Source organism: Euprymna scolopes, chromosome 18 (assembly GCF_053919585.1).
Source record: "Euprymna scolopes isolate OS-2025 chromosome 18, ASM5391958v1, whole genome shotgun sequence".
Taxonomy (NCBI): domain Eukaryota; kingdom Metazoa; phylum Mollusca; class Cephalopoda; order Sepiida; family Sepiolidae; genus Euprymna; species Euprymna scolopes.
In genome coordinates, this window is record NC_136499.1 from 106,870,836 (window position 1) to 106,889,669 (window position 18,834).

The window sequence follows — 18,834 nt, forward strand, 5'->3', positions numbered from 1 at the left end:
TTTTGAACCGAGAGAGAGACTTAGCTGTCGTACAAAGCTAAGACTCTGTAACATCATATTTGTATAGATACTCCCTCAGGCATTTGGGCTCATGGATTTTAAATGTCTGAGGGAGTGGCACTCGTCTGACAAGACGTTGCAATCACCATCATATATATATGCATATATATATGTATATATATATGCATATATGCGTGTGTGTGTGTGTGCATATATATATATATATATATATATATATATATATATAAGATTGTTGAATTTTTATTTATTTTTTATTAGCGATTAATAGGGACTACCATACTAACTTTTCCAAAATGTACACATTATCTGGTGACGTCATCAATTTATGTGCTTGATGCGAGCCACGGCGAACGATTTTTTAACTATTATTTACTACTGTAATTTAATTTGATAGGAATTTATTTTACATTCAAATAGTTTACTTAAAGATTAAATTATCGGAATGTAAAAACAGATTCATCCTTATCGTTAGAAATAATTAAGTAAAATCTAGAATTGATATGTAGTTTGCTTGAAGCATTGTGTGGGATAGGTATGTAGTAGAGATTTAGAAGGCTATCACAATACGAGGAATGAGATATAGTGGGATTTGCAAATCAATAAATACATACATATATGTCTATATATACATATACATATTCAATTGTATTTAGTATAAATTTCTTACTTGTTGTGTCTGTGACAATATCCATAATATATTTCGGAAAAAATTCCCCTTTTCAGATGGTGGATGTTACAGTTCGATTCAGAGCATGTCGGCTGGAACGAAAGGAACGGATTAAATGGCTGTGTGGAGTCTAGCAGCAAATTTAAGGAGAGGGGATTTAGATGTATAGCGTGTTTTAGGTGATTAGCATATTGTTGAGCTTGTTAGATTTTTTCTTTTCTTTTTGTTCTTTTTATATGATTTGTATTTTGTTTTGTATTTTATTTTGTATTTTATTTTGTATATTCTATGTTTATTTCGTTGTCTTTTTCCTGCTGCTGCATATTATTTATTTATTTTTTAATTTATTTACGCAGTTGCTTTTTCAGCGGAATGACATAGTCCACGCAGGTCAAGCGTGTAAAGTTCACTAGCTGGCATGGGTTGACTGTTGAAGGAGAGGTGGAGAGCGAGGTTGTGACTGAGGAGGGAAGGGGAGGGTTGTGCAGGATGGGGTGCTCTTGGCCGACTGTTGGAGGGTGTGTGGGGAATGGGGTGCTCTTCTCTGACTGTTGGCGTGTTTGGGTTGGGGAATGTGGTTGTTAGGGGGGATATTGGTTCGGCTTTTCTTTGGACATTGTTATTTCTCTATTTTATTAATTGATTATTATTATTATCTTTATTTATTTATTTACTTATGCATTTATTCTTTTGTCCATGTTTGACGGTTAGGAATAGTAGGTTAACGATATTTGTATATATTGAGAAATCGATATTTAATGGCTATCGTAATTTATTTATTTAATTGTTTGTTTGTTTATTTAGTTTAAATAAGTTTACTTATCCTTCTGCCACGAGTGACCCTTTAAATGCCAGCTTAGTATGTATGAGCATTTGAGCATTGGCCCTAGGTTTGTCGGCTTTTTTCCATCTTTCTTTTAAATTTTTTCCATCTTTCTTTTGAATTTATATATATATATATATATATGTATATATATACATACACACACATACATATACATATATATACACATACACATATGCATACACATAGACGCACATACATATACACATATATACATGTACATATATATATCTTCTCTTTATGTATCTTTATGTATATATATATATATATATATATATATATATATATATATATATCTTCTCTTTATGTATTTTCATGGGCCTGTGTAGTTGTTGTTACGTGTACAACACAGGTACTTTTATACACATATACCTACACTTACACATAAGCATATACACATACTTACACGTACATGTACATACACATACGTTCACACGTACATGTACACATGCACATACACACACACGCACCCATATCCGTATACGCATGGATACCCAACCATGCGTGCAAATGTACATACACACACTCACGTATACATGCACATATACACACATATGCACACTTGCACCTGTGCTCATGCACACACTTTTGGTGAGTTGTGTTGTTATTATTTGATTAAATGTTATTTGTGCTCTTTATTGTGGGATTGCTTTTATGTATGTTTAATTGTGTCTGATAGTGTTATTTGGGTTTGGATAGGTGGATTAGCTTGATTCAATTTTTTTTCTTATCTTTGAATTTGCTTATGTTACTTCAATTAATTATTTATTACTATTTTCTTTTTTTTTATCTATATGGGAGGGGGCTTGTAGTAAGACCCTGTCTGGGCTGTAGGTTAGCCAGGTGGTGCATGAGAAGTGTGTAGTGGTATACCTGTTCTAATGGGTTAGGGTTGTACGGTGTGGTGGTAAGTCTTTGGTGGGAGCCGTGTGTAGTGTTATATGATGAATGATGATCCGAGCTCTAGTCTGTTGTTGAGTCCCGGACGTAATTTGGATATTAGTAGTGATTCCTTTATGCAGAGGTTCCCAATATTGCGTTCTGTGGCTAACATATAAATTTTAATAGATGCATTGGTGTTTCTGCAGGTGTTGAGGTGTTTGTGGAATGACGATGCTTGTGTTTGTGTGTGTTATTTTATTCTTATATGTAGGGGCCTCGTGGTGCTACTCCACATAGAATTTTCTGTAGGCAGAGCATTCTAGTAAGTAAAATCTGTTTTGTTTTTTTTTTTTCAGTGGGGGTAGAAGACATAATACAAAAATAAAATGTTACGTGACTTTTTTGACATCTACGGAAGAGCAAAACCGACAATAAAATACTTTGTTAAGTTCACTACACCTGTTATTTGTTTATTTAAGTTTTCGATACTTTGGAACGATTTGAATTATTTATAAGGAAGGGCATTCCCCCCTCCCCTGAATGCTACTTGGGAATAGTTTTCCCTTTTACCAGTTTGGTGCCTCCAAATATATATATATATATATATATATATATATATATATATATATATATACATAGGTTTGTTTTATTCTGCACATTGATTCGAAAATGTTGTCAAATAACAAGTATATAACAAATAAATGTTATCAAAGGCAAGATAAGTTACCTAACTGGGCAAGATAAGTTACCTAACTGGGTAAGTTTTTTTTTAATGTTTTTATTTAATGTAAAATGTTAATCGGTTCGAAAAAGACTCGATATTCACTTCAAAATAAGAAATAAAACAAAGATATCGAGGCCATCTTTTCTTGTTCGCCGACAACCTTCAACATTACTGGGGTTTTTTCGAACCGATTAAACATTTTACATTAAATAAAAACACTATAAAAGTATCCAGTTAGGTAGAAAAGTAACTTATCGTGGGTTTGATAAAAAAATTTATATATTTGTTTTTTTGACAACTTTTTCGAATCTGTGTAAATCCATATATTTTTACTTCCACAGATATTTTAAAGTCGTTTTTGTCTTTTTTCAAACCCTAAATAAATAATGAGAGGTACAGAGCATCAATGAACAGAAATCCTTCTGGACTGAGGCAATTTAAATTTTTTCTTCCAATCCAGAGTGCCCCTTTTTTAGGAAGCTGGATATTCCCCATCCAGTTAGGTAGAACTCTAACTTTTGATGATATTTATTTGTTATATATTTGTTTTTGTTTGTTTTGTTTTGGTTTTTTTTTTTTTTTTTTTTGCCAACTTTTTCGTGCCTATGTGTATAGTAAAACAAACCCAATTAAATTATTAAATACAAATAAATATGAGTTATATTATTAAATACAATAAACAGGAATTCATTTTTGCTTTTTTTTTCAATAAAGAACTTGACCACTCCATTACTACTAAAATTAAAAACAAATGTTAACGAAATAAGTTTAGTTTTTAAAGTATCTAAAATTTGAAAAAAAAAAGTTTAATAAACTTTAAAATTAAACGTTAATCAAGAAAAAATTTATAAAAATAATTTAAAATGTGGAATTTTGGAACGGCGAACGCAACGGCGGAAGTGAATATTTTCAACCAGTTTATTTAGATCCGTACCAGCTTCCGTATTTTATTTCATAAAACAAGACATACGAGAATATCGCAGTCCATGTACAAAAACTGGATTTTAACGCAATATTAATTTTGAATCGGTTTTAATCTGGCCATAAAATAGCTGGCAAGAGCCATGTAAATTTTATAACTTTACATTTAAAAAAAGGATTTTTACACAATTAATTAAAACATGTATGTTGTAGCGAAGATTTGGAAATAATGGAATTTTAATCGTTTTAATCTTTTAAAAATTAGTTAATTTTTAAGGGGTTACTTTTTCTTGGCAATTCAACTGATTATAGTATGGATTGATATGTAGTTTGCTTGAAGCATTGTGTGGGATAGGTATGTAGTAGAGATTTAGAAGGCTATCACAATGCGAGGAATGAGATATAGTCGTTGTTGGTAAGAGAGGACGAGAACAAGTGGCGATTAACAAATCAATAAGTACATACATACATATATATATATATATATATATATATATATATATATATATATATATATATATATATATATATATATATATATATATTTCAGTTGTACATATATGTATGTACTTGTTGATTTGTAAATCGCCACTTGTTCTCGTCTTCTTTTACCAACAACGACTATATTTCATTCCTCGCATTGTGATAGCCTTCTAAATCTCTACTACATGATTATAGTATATATTAAATAGTAAAAATGTTATTTTAAAAAAAAAACATAATAATATTAAATTTATATCAATTTTTTAATTGCAACTTCAAGGTAAATTTTTGTTCACTATGTGTATTTAAACTTTTAAAAAATACATATTTTTTACTTATTTGTACTCTTATGTTTCATAATAAATAGAATTTTCGATAGATTTAAATATATTTTGTTTGAATTTCGAAAAAATAAATATGGGGTGGGGGAACACGCACTAAAAAACTATTGCCCCTCATATATTTTACAAAAACTGCACTTTATATGTAATTTCATTCTAAAATGGATAAGTACCGAAAATTTCACGAAAATCTAACCATTAGTTGATTTTTGCTAGATTTATTAAATACGGGTATGTTTTCACGTTCGGAATGTCTACTACATGGGAACGTTATTTTAAAGCGCCAATTATGTAAACACGATTTTCGTCTCGCAATTTCATTATTTTCATACGATGAAAAAAATTTTTTTAATTATTACTAGTATATTTTGCCCTTCTTCTTTTAAATGGTACAAAAGTTATACTGATAATATTAATTTATAATAAAGTTACATCGTTTTACATTAAGGGGGGGGTAATTTTGTGGTGACTTTTTGGCAGTCCTTAGCGATTAATTTCTTTCTTTTTTTTCCGTTCCCTGAGCGTTTTTTTTTATTATAAGAAAGGAATTATTTGTCCTTTGTTTACATTTTTCTTCGCTCACATTTTAGAACTATTTACTTTTTATTTTATTTAAATATTATTTATTCATTATTATTTAATAATTATTACGTGCATAAAAGTAAGTCATCTATATACATGCATCTATATATGTATGTGTGTGTGTGTGCGTGTGTGTGTGAGATATATGTGTGTGTGCGCGCGCGTGTGTGTGTGTGCGTGCTTGTGCGTGCTTGTGCGTGTGTGTGTGTGATATAAATATATATACATAAAAGTGAACATGTCTGTGTGCTTGTGTGTCTGTCTGCGTGTCTGTGTACATTTCCCTACGCAATAACTCTGTCAATTTTTAGTCTACAGACTCGAAATTTGATATACGGGATACTGAGATTTGGGAAAATCTATGTAATCGGTTTTCGGCCAGAAATTTGGCTGTTAAGGGGTCAAAGTATTTGAGCTTTGAGAACTCTACCAAACCCCTCCGACAATTTTTGATCTAAACATTTTAAATGTTAGATATAGGTTCCTTGGACATGGATCTAACATAATAACTCAATTTGAGCCCAAAATAATAAATGTTAGGGGTCATAATAGGGGTCAAAGTTTTTAAAAAATTGACCTTTTCTGTTGCTTTTGTTTTTTGCATTTTTTTTTTTTTTTTCTCAGCATACACCTCCAAACACCAGGGCAACGCCGGGCACCCATGCTAGTATATATATATATATATATATATATATATATATATATATATATATATATATATATATATATATATATATATCACATTTCATTCTGTTTAGGCTAAAACTAACAACTAAATAAAAAAGATAAAACAATTGCAAAAATAAAAATAAAAAAGAAGAAAAAAAAACGAAATATAAATTCCTCTTTTCTCAACTTTTATATATTTTTTTAACATTGATTTTTTTTTTTTTTTTTTTTTTTTTTTTTACTCATATTTTAAGGGATATTTTGTTTGTCCATTACATTACAGAGAATGTAGATTAAGGGTGTCTCAAAGGAATCCCGTGGTGGATCGGAGATGGGTGAGAAACGTCTACGTATAAATAACATTTTTTTTTTTTTTTTTTCAAAACAAACCATAAAAAACGAGGTTAGTCGAACTCCCAACACGTGTCAACAATGACGTCATCAGTGACGTCAGTGAAACGTACCCTTCGTACTAAATATGCATTTCAGGCGCCATGCCGTTTATTTTTTTTTTTGTTTTATTTGTTAGTGTGTTTTGTTGTTTGCTTTTTTTGTTTGTTTCTCTCTTTTCTTTTTATTCCTTTCATTATGTTGTTTAGTTTTCTTTTTAACGACAAACATATTTAATTACTTTGAGGTGTTATTGAACTGGGCACATGCCAAGACGTTTTTTTTTTTTGTTTTTTTTAACAAAAGTTTTGTTTAGCCAATTAAATACAAAGGTATGTGTGCGCACGCGCGTGTGTGTGTGTGTGTGTGCGCGTGCGTGCGTGCGAATGTGTGTGTCTGCGCACACACACGCGCGGGTGTGCGCGCACACGCGTACAGTTTCAGCGTCAGGTTTATAGGCCCGCCTATAGGCGGGGCGGCGCTACCTATTTTTGAACCCACCCGACGAAAATAAAACTAAGGGGCCTCCAGAGCGCTGTTGAAGCGATTTTTTCGGTTTGAAAAAGGGGGCAGTGCCATCTCGAAATTATGATTTCGACAGTGCTCTGGAGGCTTCCTTATTTCTATTTTATCCCTTTTATTAAAATGCGATAAGATGTTATATAGAGCAGCTTTTAACAATGAAATCATATTAAAATATTTTTACTATGCATCTGGGTTAATTTGACCCAAACTTAATTTCCGACAAAAATTCACTCTTTCAAAAGTCCATGTGATGTATGTACCTGTTGATGAGTGATAACTTGTATTCCTTATCTTTCTATACTGTCTCCGAAATGCATGTATTCCGTGGAGGTGTTTGCAAACCTTCGACAATTAGCATTTATCAACAAACAAGACGTAAGCATAGTATATCTTATATGCACGTTTATTGATCGTTGACAAAGATAAAACTAAAATAAAAATACATAAATGCAAAAATTCAACGAAGAGACGAAGAGGTCACTAAAAACTTAAAGCGAGCCGTAGACTTAATAAACTTACAGAATAGAGAGCAGTTAGAGCAGGGGTTCTCAACCGGGGTCCACATGGACCCTAGGGGCCCATGGAATAGTTATGGGGGTCCACAGGCAAAACATAAAAAAACTTATCATTATTATTATAGTCGTTGTTGTAGAATACTTTATTTGCATCAAATTAGTTTTCATTTAAAAATAAAGCTTAATTATATAATATTTCTTTTATTATTAAAACCTCAAAAGTTATATGAGTGAAAAATAGAAGATTGTCTTATGACCAATAGTTAAGAAGGGGTCCACCAAGATAAAAAGAAGGGAAAAGGGGTCCATGAGTAAAAAAAGGTTGAGAACCACTGAGTTAGAGCATAAGCATACTGCTAGAACGGAAAATACAAATTCTGTCATGTAGCAGCCACGTTACGAGAGGTTATACGGAGGTTTTATAAGTAAATAAAGTTCGTTTAGATAAATAAATAAATAAGTAAGTAAGTAAATAAATAAATAAATAAATAAGTAAGTAAATAAATAAATAAAAATAGCACTATTCAATTTTATTCTTAGAAGAAGAACGGCAATAATTCTCACCAGTGACTCTCAAAAATGTTGCGATACCTAAAGGGTATTTAGTTCTTCCCGCTGCGAGAACTGTGACACCAGACGCACAAAGTGGGATTGAGAGGCAAGCGCCCCAGAGGAGAAAAACTCTGACCCGCAGAAAGTGCTTGGGCAGCCCCGTCGGTATTCTCCGGTAAGGGCGCCTGAGACAAATAGCAATAACTAACCGCCTCTCAAAGAGAGAAGGCAAAGCCTGGGAGGGCAGAATTCCTAGAACTGCACAGAACCAGCATCATACCGCAATCAACAGTGACCAGGTCATTACAGGAATGGTCTAATCTCTGTGTATTTTGGGAGGTCAAGGATAAAAATCCCTAGCCGGCAAGGTACTTTTTTTCTTTTTTTCTTTTTTTTTTTACAACGAAATTACCACTTATCCAGGCCCAGAGGTCACTCGAGGATAAGGGTCAAAGAGTGTACAGGGGGTCCAAATAATAATATCATAGTAATCGTTAGAAGTGTAAATTTGGTGAATTGGATTGCTTAAGGGGAACGGCTCATTAAGAACTTGTTTACGTTGGACTTGAATGTTGGGTCGTAAAGAAGATCGACAAGCGTCAGAAGCTTGTGCTAGTAACGAATTTGAAGAAATTCCCTTAGAAAAGAATGTCTTGAAAATGGGAGATAAATTCTAGGGAGTCTATTTTATGCTGTATGGAGAACACTTCCTTTCTATTTTCTTTTCTAAAATATCAAATTAATTCGATCTGGGATTTAAAACGACCTATATCCATGAAGTCAATCGGCCATGAAAATTAACCGATCATAAATGGGTCAGACCAAAACCAGCAAAAAAAGTGCAATAAACAAAAGCTAACGGAAATAAGGTTAACAGGTCAATCAATAGGAACTGTGACCCAGAGAGTTGCAAAACAATAAAACAATCTGGCGAGAAAAAGGTCAACAGGTCAAAGTGATATAAAAAAAAAGAGTAGAGAGAAAGCAGCGGGGAGCAAACACAAAGCGAAAATACAGGTTAACACACAGAGTTCTTCGACCCACATTCGTCTCTAACCTCTACCGTGATCATGATAGCTATCACTGTTTCTTTTGAAGTGTAAATTGTAAATAAACAAATTCGTATTATAAACAATAAAATGTTTTGTATTCATTTTAAAACGAAATAGCTGTCCGTTTATACAACCAAGACGATCATAACCATTCATATATGTAACAGTGACACTTAGAACAACTGACAATAAGCCAATCTCCTTTCTCAAAGAATGACGTCATACTTAGTAGGATTGTCTCCGGAGACCGAACAGAAACTATTCTTGACACTGATAGAAGGTCGATGGTTTTACCCCAGATCTTGTTCATAAATATGAATGCATTCCATTTGTTTCAAAAACGTTTATTGTCTGCTGACAATGAAGAAGATCTAGAAAGAAAAAATCCAATACAATAGTTAGAAATCAGTTAATCATGATACTCTTCAAGAATCTTAAAGTTAAACTGAAAAAAAAAGAACCGTCGTATCAAAATTATGATGAAAATCTTCAAATTGAAAAACGATAAAGGCATGTTGAATTTACAAAATACATTTCAGTGCAAAAACCAAAAACATTGAATCCAAACATTTTTTTATAGACGTTACCACTTATCAAGGCCTGGAGACCACTCGCGGATAAGGGTTAATGAGTGCATGGTAGTTAATGGGACAATATCGTAGTCATCATTAGTAGTGGAAATTTGGTAAATTGGATTACTTAAGAGGACGACTCATCAAGAACTTGTTAATGAAAATAACGATAGAGCAGAGACAGGCTCGCAATCTCTATTCTGTAGGAAAGCGGTTGCAGGGAACAAGAGTGTAGAAAGTGGGTCATGGGTTTATTTTCGACAGCTGTGTAACTCTGCCTTGCCTTGTTTTGTCCTTTAGTCCTCACATTCCATGAGTGATGTTTCTGACAAAAGGGGGAAAATTGCTGTTTACTGGATCGAAATTTATCCAACGAACACTTTTTGTTGGCTGTTTTTTTACCTTAAAGTTTGTTTTACTTTTTTATAGCCCCTTATATCAATATATATATATATATATATATATATATATATATATATATATATATATATATATATATATATATATATATATATATATATATATATATATATATATGCCTTTTCTGGAGCGATTTCCATAAAAAGAAGATAACGCTCAATTTTTTCCGATTCCAATACTGATTCCCCAAAGAGTTTGTATTCTGATTAATCGTCCCGATACTACTATTTATCTTATATAGTTTTGTGGATTTAAAGGGTCGAAAAGAAATAAGAAAACAGTGAGGTATAGTTAACAAGAGTATGTTTTTGCAGAAACTACTAAAGTAATTGGCTGTCAGAGACTGTTTCTGGATTGCCCATACCGACTCTCTCTCTCTCTCTCTCTCTCTCTCTTTCTCTCTCTCTCTCTCTCTCTCTCTCTCTCTCTTTTTTACACGGTGATCACCACTTATCAAGGCCCGGAAGCCACTCAGGGATAAGGGTTATTGCAAGTACAGTACGTTAGTGTGGAGATTTAATGAAGTGTTTACATAAGGGGGCGGTTCATTAGGAATTTGTTAACGTTGGACTTGAAAACATCCAGGCTGTAGTCAGGTGGGAAGCAGGCAGACAGAACAGAGTTCCACAGGCGTGCAGTTCTAAGAAAGAAGCTCTGCTCATGGAATCCACGCCTCGATTCAGGCAGAGATACAGAGTGGGGAAAATTTTTCACAGTGGATTCTCTCTCTCTCTCTCTCTCTCTCTCTCTCTCTCTCTCTCTATATATATATATATATATATATATATATATATATATATATATATATATATATATATATATATATATATATATATATTACCATCATTATTACTGTTCAAAGTGTCTAGAATAGACCATGTAGTCACACGGGAGGGCAGATCACCACAACAGTAATTATTATCAAGTGTCCTGAGAGAAGCCTCGATTTAGCACAAGCCCAACGTTCTGAAAATGACTTCCTTTGTTTTGGCGGAGTTGTGAGTTGTTTTGCAGACTAAAGTATCCATGAAGCGAGTTAGTGACGAACCAAACACTTCGACAAGTAAAAAAGCGAGACCACGGAATTTCACGGTCCAACAATTGTTGGATAAAATGACAAATTCTGATCCAGACGAAGGCGAACTTGATCAGGAGTATGTTTCTTAATCAAGTAACGCTAGTGATGATGAATATATCGATGAAGGAGAAAGTGATGATAATTCTGATGATGCAAGTGGGTTTCGATCAAAATCGAGTGTTCAAAGTAGGGGGCGAGTCACTCAACCAGGTAATAGGGGAGATTCTGGTGCGGTTGATGATGGATGGACTCGCAATTTTGTAGCTCTAGATCTGGATTTCGATGAGGATTGGAAAGGGCAAGTGAACATTCCAGGTTATATCACTGAAGAAAGCAAATGCATTGATTTTCTTTTGTTGTTTACCGAGGATGAATTCTGGCAGAATTTGACAAAGAAAACTAATTTACGTGCCACTCAAATGTGTGTAGAAAGGCCAAACTACTATTACTGCAAGAATTTCGCAGAGGACAACAAGAACCTTGTGCTCAATGCCTGAAGCCAGGCAACCATTTCCCTGAAATTCCCCCTGGCACCTCATCTGACTACATTTGTGCTGTGTGCATGGAGAAACACCCGAGATACAACAGACAGTACCCTGGAGTATCTTATAAAAACAAAAGAAGGTGAAGACAAGGTTCTGGTGCATCCACTGTAGAAAGTATCTGTGCATCAAGGAGGGCGCCACCTGTTGGGTGGACTGGCACATGAAGGCTGAATACTGGCGGTAGATGAAAGGCAAAAAATTACTAACGTGTTTAAATTGTCTTCACAATTTTGCCCAGGAGGTCACTGTATTATTTTACGTTTGAATTCTTTAGTGACACCCCCCCCGTTTTCCTTATACATTTCATCTCACATTATTGTGGGAATTATAACTCCCAGGCTAACTCGATTGTCGCCCTTTAACTCTGATAACCGGAGAGTGACACAGTCACGTCACTTCCTGTTTCTTATATCTCTCCCTCTTTTCCGCTGAACTCTCGACAAGTCAAGATGTGATAGAGCCCGCTCCGGTTGGAATGGCCAACCAACCCGTCAGCTTAACTGCAAGTAACGTTACTTATTTCTCAACGAACTCTTATTCTCAACGAACTCTTATTCTTACTATTTATATCCTTACTATTTTTCATGTATATTTATGTAAATAAATCTACATTCTTTCACTAATATATATCGGTATGTTTTCGTCATCATTATGCGACGTTTTGTTTTTCAATCACTACCATTCATCAACAACATGGAGGATTAGATCCCAACTGCATAAACAGGCCATTCTGTCTCTCCACATTATCAACTGAGAAATTATTATAAATTTAGTAACTGTTTATCTTTAAACTTCTATTTCCTATATCTATACTAAAATTCTTTATCAATAGGTTCAAAGACTACGATAAATTATTAACTATTTGCAAATACTACAATAGCACATCCTTAGCAAAAGTTCATCTAATATAACTCTCTCAATCTACTAATTACACACTTTAACATTATTGCTTTGCCCACTTTGGCTTATGACTAACAAATGAATTACAACCATTTATCTGCCCATCATTAATTGCCCCTACTTTCCTCATCTTTTAAATCTTTTATATCGTTTTATACCGTTCTATATCTACTACTTCATGTTGTATTGTTACCAAACACCCACATTTCTAATCAATTTTATAGCTATGTAATTCCTATTAAGCTCCACACCACTTTATAGGGCCACTTTTATATTTTTTTTACTTTACTTAGTTTTTATAAATATCCCCATTTTTTTTGTATGCCTCTAAGCCCATTAATTTTTTAATCCCACCCTTCCACATCAAATACTCACCCAGCAACTCCCCTTTTTTTCAATTTTAAATTTTCAAACCCCCAAAATTCCCCCATTTTTCCGAATTATTCACCCTGTATTATTCTAACTATTCTAAATCTTTACTTGGATCACACAATTGTCGCAAACCCAATACAAATAATAAGACATATTTTTTAAATGTAGTTAACTGGATGTATGTTAAATATCTATCATATAATTGCTTTCTTATTCAAAACTTCTAGAGGTTTTATATAAGTTATACAGGACGTATGTTAAAATACAATCAACTAAACGTAAGTTAACATTGAAGCAGTGATAAATATCCCAGAAAAACTTTTCACTTTATATAAATATTTAATAATTTTTCACGTACATAAAAGTTATTCATGGACGCTCGTTTCTAGCTAACTAGCAGTCATCAGTATGGCTTGACTTTGCCAAGGATTGAAACCACAATTACCTTGTCTGTAGTCTGTCTTTTTTCTTTTTTTTTGTTATGATGACAAAATCTCAATTAGATATAAAGCTAATTTTTATTTTTTTTATTAGCAATTGTATCAATAGCATACTTTTAAAAAGTTGAAGAACTACGAAAACGGAAGTGGTACCGCTAAAATGAACGGCCTTTTGTGCTCCATAATTATTTTTTTCTAAATAGCCATCACAATTCATTAATGCACTTTTGCCAGGAATTAAAATACGCATCTCTGCTACTGACGCATATTCATGACAGATAATGCTTTCTTAGAATCTCAATATCTGCAACAGAGAAATGAAACTTTCATGTCATGAATGCATAAGTTCAGTGATCATAACAATGTTGATCCATTGTATAAATAGAGATTTAAAATATTTTCTTTTCTCATATTTTGCGGTATTTTGTGTCTGATATTTGAGTCTTCGGGGGAGGGCATGCAATTAAGCTTGGCCCCCGGGCATCAGCAGGCTGCCCTGCTGTGCCATAAAGAGATGCATGATACGGTGGGTGTGGCTAAAAAGATTATTTTCCAAATTGGAACTGTTAAATTAATTGCATTAAATTTGGTGGCGATTTTTTTTTAAGAATAAGAAGAAGAAGAAAGAATATGAAGAATGTGAATAAGAAGAAAAATAAGAAGAATATGAAAAAGAAGAAGTAAAAGAAAAAGAAGTAGATGAAAAGATAATAATAATAATAATAATAATAATAATAAGAAGAAGAAGAAGAAGAAGAAGAAGAAGAAGAAGAAGAAGAAGAAACAAAAATACATTCATTCAAGTGGTGTCCTGCCTAGTACAGGCATTGATTCTCCATCCATCCCTCTCCCTCAAGGCATCCATGAATTCATTGTTGCTCATTATTCAGAACCCCATTGAAACTGCTTCTCGAAAGGGTTTTGATGTATTACCATAGCTTTCTGTGCAGTTATACAGACAGAAGGTTGCAGTTTCTTTCTGTCCGAGCAGTGCCAATACTGGATGATTGTCCTGACCATTGTACCCAAAAGGATCTTCAGCCCAGCACAACGAGATACAAACTATGAGCAAAATTATTCCTGATTGCTTCCGTATTATATCAGTCACTTGCTTTCAATTACCTCACATTATCCTGATCGGGGAGGGGAGCGCCGGAGCGGTTGAAGTGGATTCTCGACCTTGCTCAGGTGTCTCCCACAGACTAGCGGAGAGAAGGACGTGCCTAACTTTCTTTTATGACAGTAGTGCTGCCACGCCATACAGCGCCTAGTATTTCCAAATAGTCACCCATCTGGTATTAGTCAAACTCATTGCTGCTTAAATTTGATGATTTGGTGAGAACTGGTGTGTCAACGTGATTATGCCGTATGAGAAGCAAAGATTCGAAGAAGAAATAATAATAATAATAATAATAATAATAATAATAATAATAATAATAATAATAATAACAATAATAATAATAATAATAACAATAATAATAATAATAATAATAATAATAATAATAAGAAGAAGAAGAAGAAGAAGAAGAAGAAGAAGAAGAAGAAGAAGAAGAAGAAGAAGAAGAAGAACCGTTAAGGGGAGTGGAAAGATGACAAACTCTGCGATGTTGATTTTAATTTTCGCTGAGGTCGACACCCAAATTATAACATGTTTTCATAAGAAGTTCCTTAATTTTTAGATGAAAATACCCCAACCGCCCATCAAATTGTATACAACCTCGTTCTACGTCGCTTATTAATCCCCCCCCCCACTTTTTTTTAATTATTTGCGGTTCAAAAACGGTAACATTTCTGTGCATGTCTACGTTCATCTGGGTAATAAAAGCTAATAATGTCTGACGGCGCATCCGTGAAAGTTATCTGGGCATGTCTGCTAAAAGCTAGTCAGCTCGTGCATGCGCGATTGCCCTAATACTAGAACTCGACTGCGCATGTGTGAAACTCATTGGCGCCAATCTACATTAACGAATGCGTGCAATAGAAAACACAATTCTTGCAGATGATAATCAAATTCGAGGGGAGTCGTAATGGTGTCTAGACATAGATATGCTAGCAGGGTAACTCGACGTTGTCCGGGATTGAATAATGATCAACAAATGTTTCACTCTCTCATATTCTTATTGTCATCAAAATCGGTGAAATCGATTCATTGCCTCCCCACAGTGACTTAGTCCACAATACATTGTAGTCTACATTGCACTGTAGAGAACCTACTGTTGATTTTATAGAATTATTTCTATATAATGGCTTGGGTTAAGTTTAAAATGCAAAAGTCAAGTATTATGGTTTAATTGCGCTCTAAACAGAAACATTCATTTCAGAATGCGCCCCTGTTATATCAAAGACCCTACTGTTGATTTTATATCCCTGGTCTTACTGCTTGTAGGTGATAACGTCCCTCTGTCATATCAAAGGACCTACTGATGATTTTATATGTTGGGCCTTTCAGCTTGTGTGGCAATAAAACTCCTTCAATGCACTTGTGATGTTAGGCTGTGTAAGGTGTTAACTTTGGTCAAAATCGCCTGTTCTTTTTTTCATCAGATTATTTCGATTATCGATACTTATCGAAGACATTCCAATACAAAAACTATCTAAGAACACTGCCAGGTACATAAAGTACCTCTGTGTGAAAGTTCTTAAAAATCGGTCCAACCGTTTTCGAGTCAATAGGAAACGAACTCACAAATACATACACACACAACGTTCGTTTTGTAAAATAGTAAAGATTTTATTATCTGACTTTTATTATTAAAATTTTATTACTTAAATTTTTATTATTTTATTTTTTAAATTTTAATAGTTACATTCTATTTAAAAAAAATTTATTGTTAAAATTTTTTTATTAAAATTTTATTACATAAATTTTATTATTTAAATTTTCATTATTTTATTGTTTAAATTTATTTGTAAAATTTCATTATTAAAATTTAATTATTTAAATTTTTATTATTTTATTGTTTAAATTTTATTGTTTAAATTTTATTATTAAACTTTTATTGCTTAAATTTTATTCTTTAAATTTTATTGTTAAAATGTTATTATTTAAATTTTGTTATTTAAATTTTGATATAAAAACTTTTATTATTTTCATGTTTAGATTTTATTGCTTTAATTTTATTTAAAGCTTATTGTAGGAATTTTATTATATAAAATTGATTATTTAAATTTTATTGTTTACATTTTATTATTTAATTTTATTATTTGAATTTTTATTGTTTCATTGTTTAAATTTTATTTGTTAAATTTCATTATTCTAATTTTATTATCGAAATTTTATAGCTTAAATATTATTGTTAAAATTTTAATGTGAAAATTTTTATTATCTTATTCTTTAAATCTTATTTAAAGTTTATTGTATGAATTATATTATATAAAATTGATTATTTTAATTGTATTATTTAAATTGTGTTATGTAAATTCTATTATTTAACTTTTTATTATTTTATTATTTCATTATCAAATTTCATTGTTTAAATTTCATTGTTTAAATTTTATTACTGAAATTTTATTACATAAATTTTATTATTAAATTTTTAATATTTTTCTTCAATGTTTTGGAAAATTCTATTATTTAAATTTTATTATTGACATTTTAATGATTAAATGTTATTGTATAAATCTTATTATAAAAATTTATTTATTTAAATTTTTATTATTTTATTGTTTACATTTCATTATTTAAATTTCATTGTTTTAATTTTATTGTTTAAATTTTGTTACACAAATTTTATCATTTAAATTTTTATTATTTTATTGTTTAAAATTTATTTGCTAGATTTCATTATTTACATTTTATTAAGTAAATTTTATTGCCTAAATTTTATTGTTTAAATTTTATTGTTTAAAATTTACTGTTTAAATTTTGTTGTTTGAATTATATTATTTTAATTTTATTATTTAAATTTTATTATTTAAATTTTATTTTAATTTTATTATTTAAATTTTATTGTTTAAATTTTATTATTTTAATTTTATTATTTAAATTTTATTTTAATTTTATTATTCACATTTTATTGTTTCAATTTTATTCTGTAAGTATTATTTAAATTTAATTATTTTTTGTTGTTGTTATTTAAATTTTATTATTTAAAGTTTATCATTTAAATTCTTTTATGTCTGGTTTTTTCACATTTTCAATCTGCACGGACAACATTTTGAATGTATTATAAAACATATATATATAATAGCAAAAGTACCCGTCGGTGACTTGGTTCAAAAACAGCCTACAGAAAATGAACTCTGATTTATGAAAGTATGATAGGTTATGAAAAGGAAGGGTTGTAAATTTGGGTTGAATTTGGGGGTATCAAAACCAAAGCAAAATATGATGAAAGTAAAAATAAAATAGATAAACCCAATAATTTATTATACCATACCTGTTCACACTGAAACACTTATCACAATATTCTGTGGATTTATATTAAAAAACCTTGTTAAACTTTGTGACATATTTCCATTCTATGGACGTCAGGCGCGAACGAACACCTCATAATTTTATTATACCATATTTCTTCAAACTGAAACATAATTATCAAAGTATACTTACGCAGATAGATATGAAAAGTCTTTATTAAAGTTTGTGCCTATTTCCATTCTATGGAGGCCAGGTGCGAACGCAGACCCCACAATTTTATTATACCATCCCTATTTAAGTTAAAACATACTTATCAAAGTATTATTATGTACATCTATATCAAAAACACTTGTAAACGTTTTTTTTTTTTAATTTTATAATTTTTTATTTCCATACTTTGTGGACAAGGCGCGAATGCAGACCCCACAATTTTAATGAACCACCGTTCTGCCAGATCAAACATACCAATTCCTGTGTCTCGATACATCTTCTATCATTATATGTAATCAGTTTTTAAAAATAGTCAACCAAATAGGAGCCTATTCGTGCACAGACAGACACACACACACACACACACACACATTCAGCTTTATATTATAGATATCAGTATTTGAAAACTTTATAAAATATATTCTCTGTAAAAATATATCACCACCTGACAAATTTCTCGCTTTTCTAGCGACCAAACTGCATATGCTTACATAAGAGTTTATGGATAGAATAGATCTCAGGGGGTCACAGACAAAATAATTTAGACATTTAATATTATAATAACTTTTTTTTTTTTAATATATTTTCAACTTCTTTTTATGAAAAGCTATCATGTAAAAATCTGATTAATAAAGATAGGAAAACCAAAGAGAAAAAATAGAAATAATTCTGCAGGAAGAGATAAATTATTTGGGTGTTTCTACACTATTGGGACAAAATTTCGGAAATCATGATAGTGAATTTCCCATGAAAACAATGGTATCTACGTATT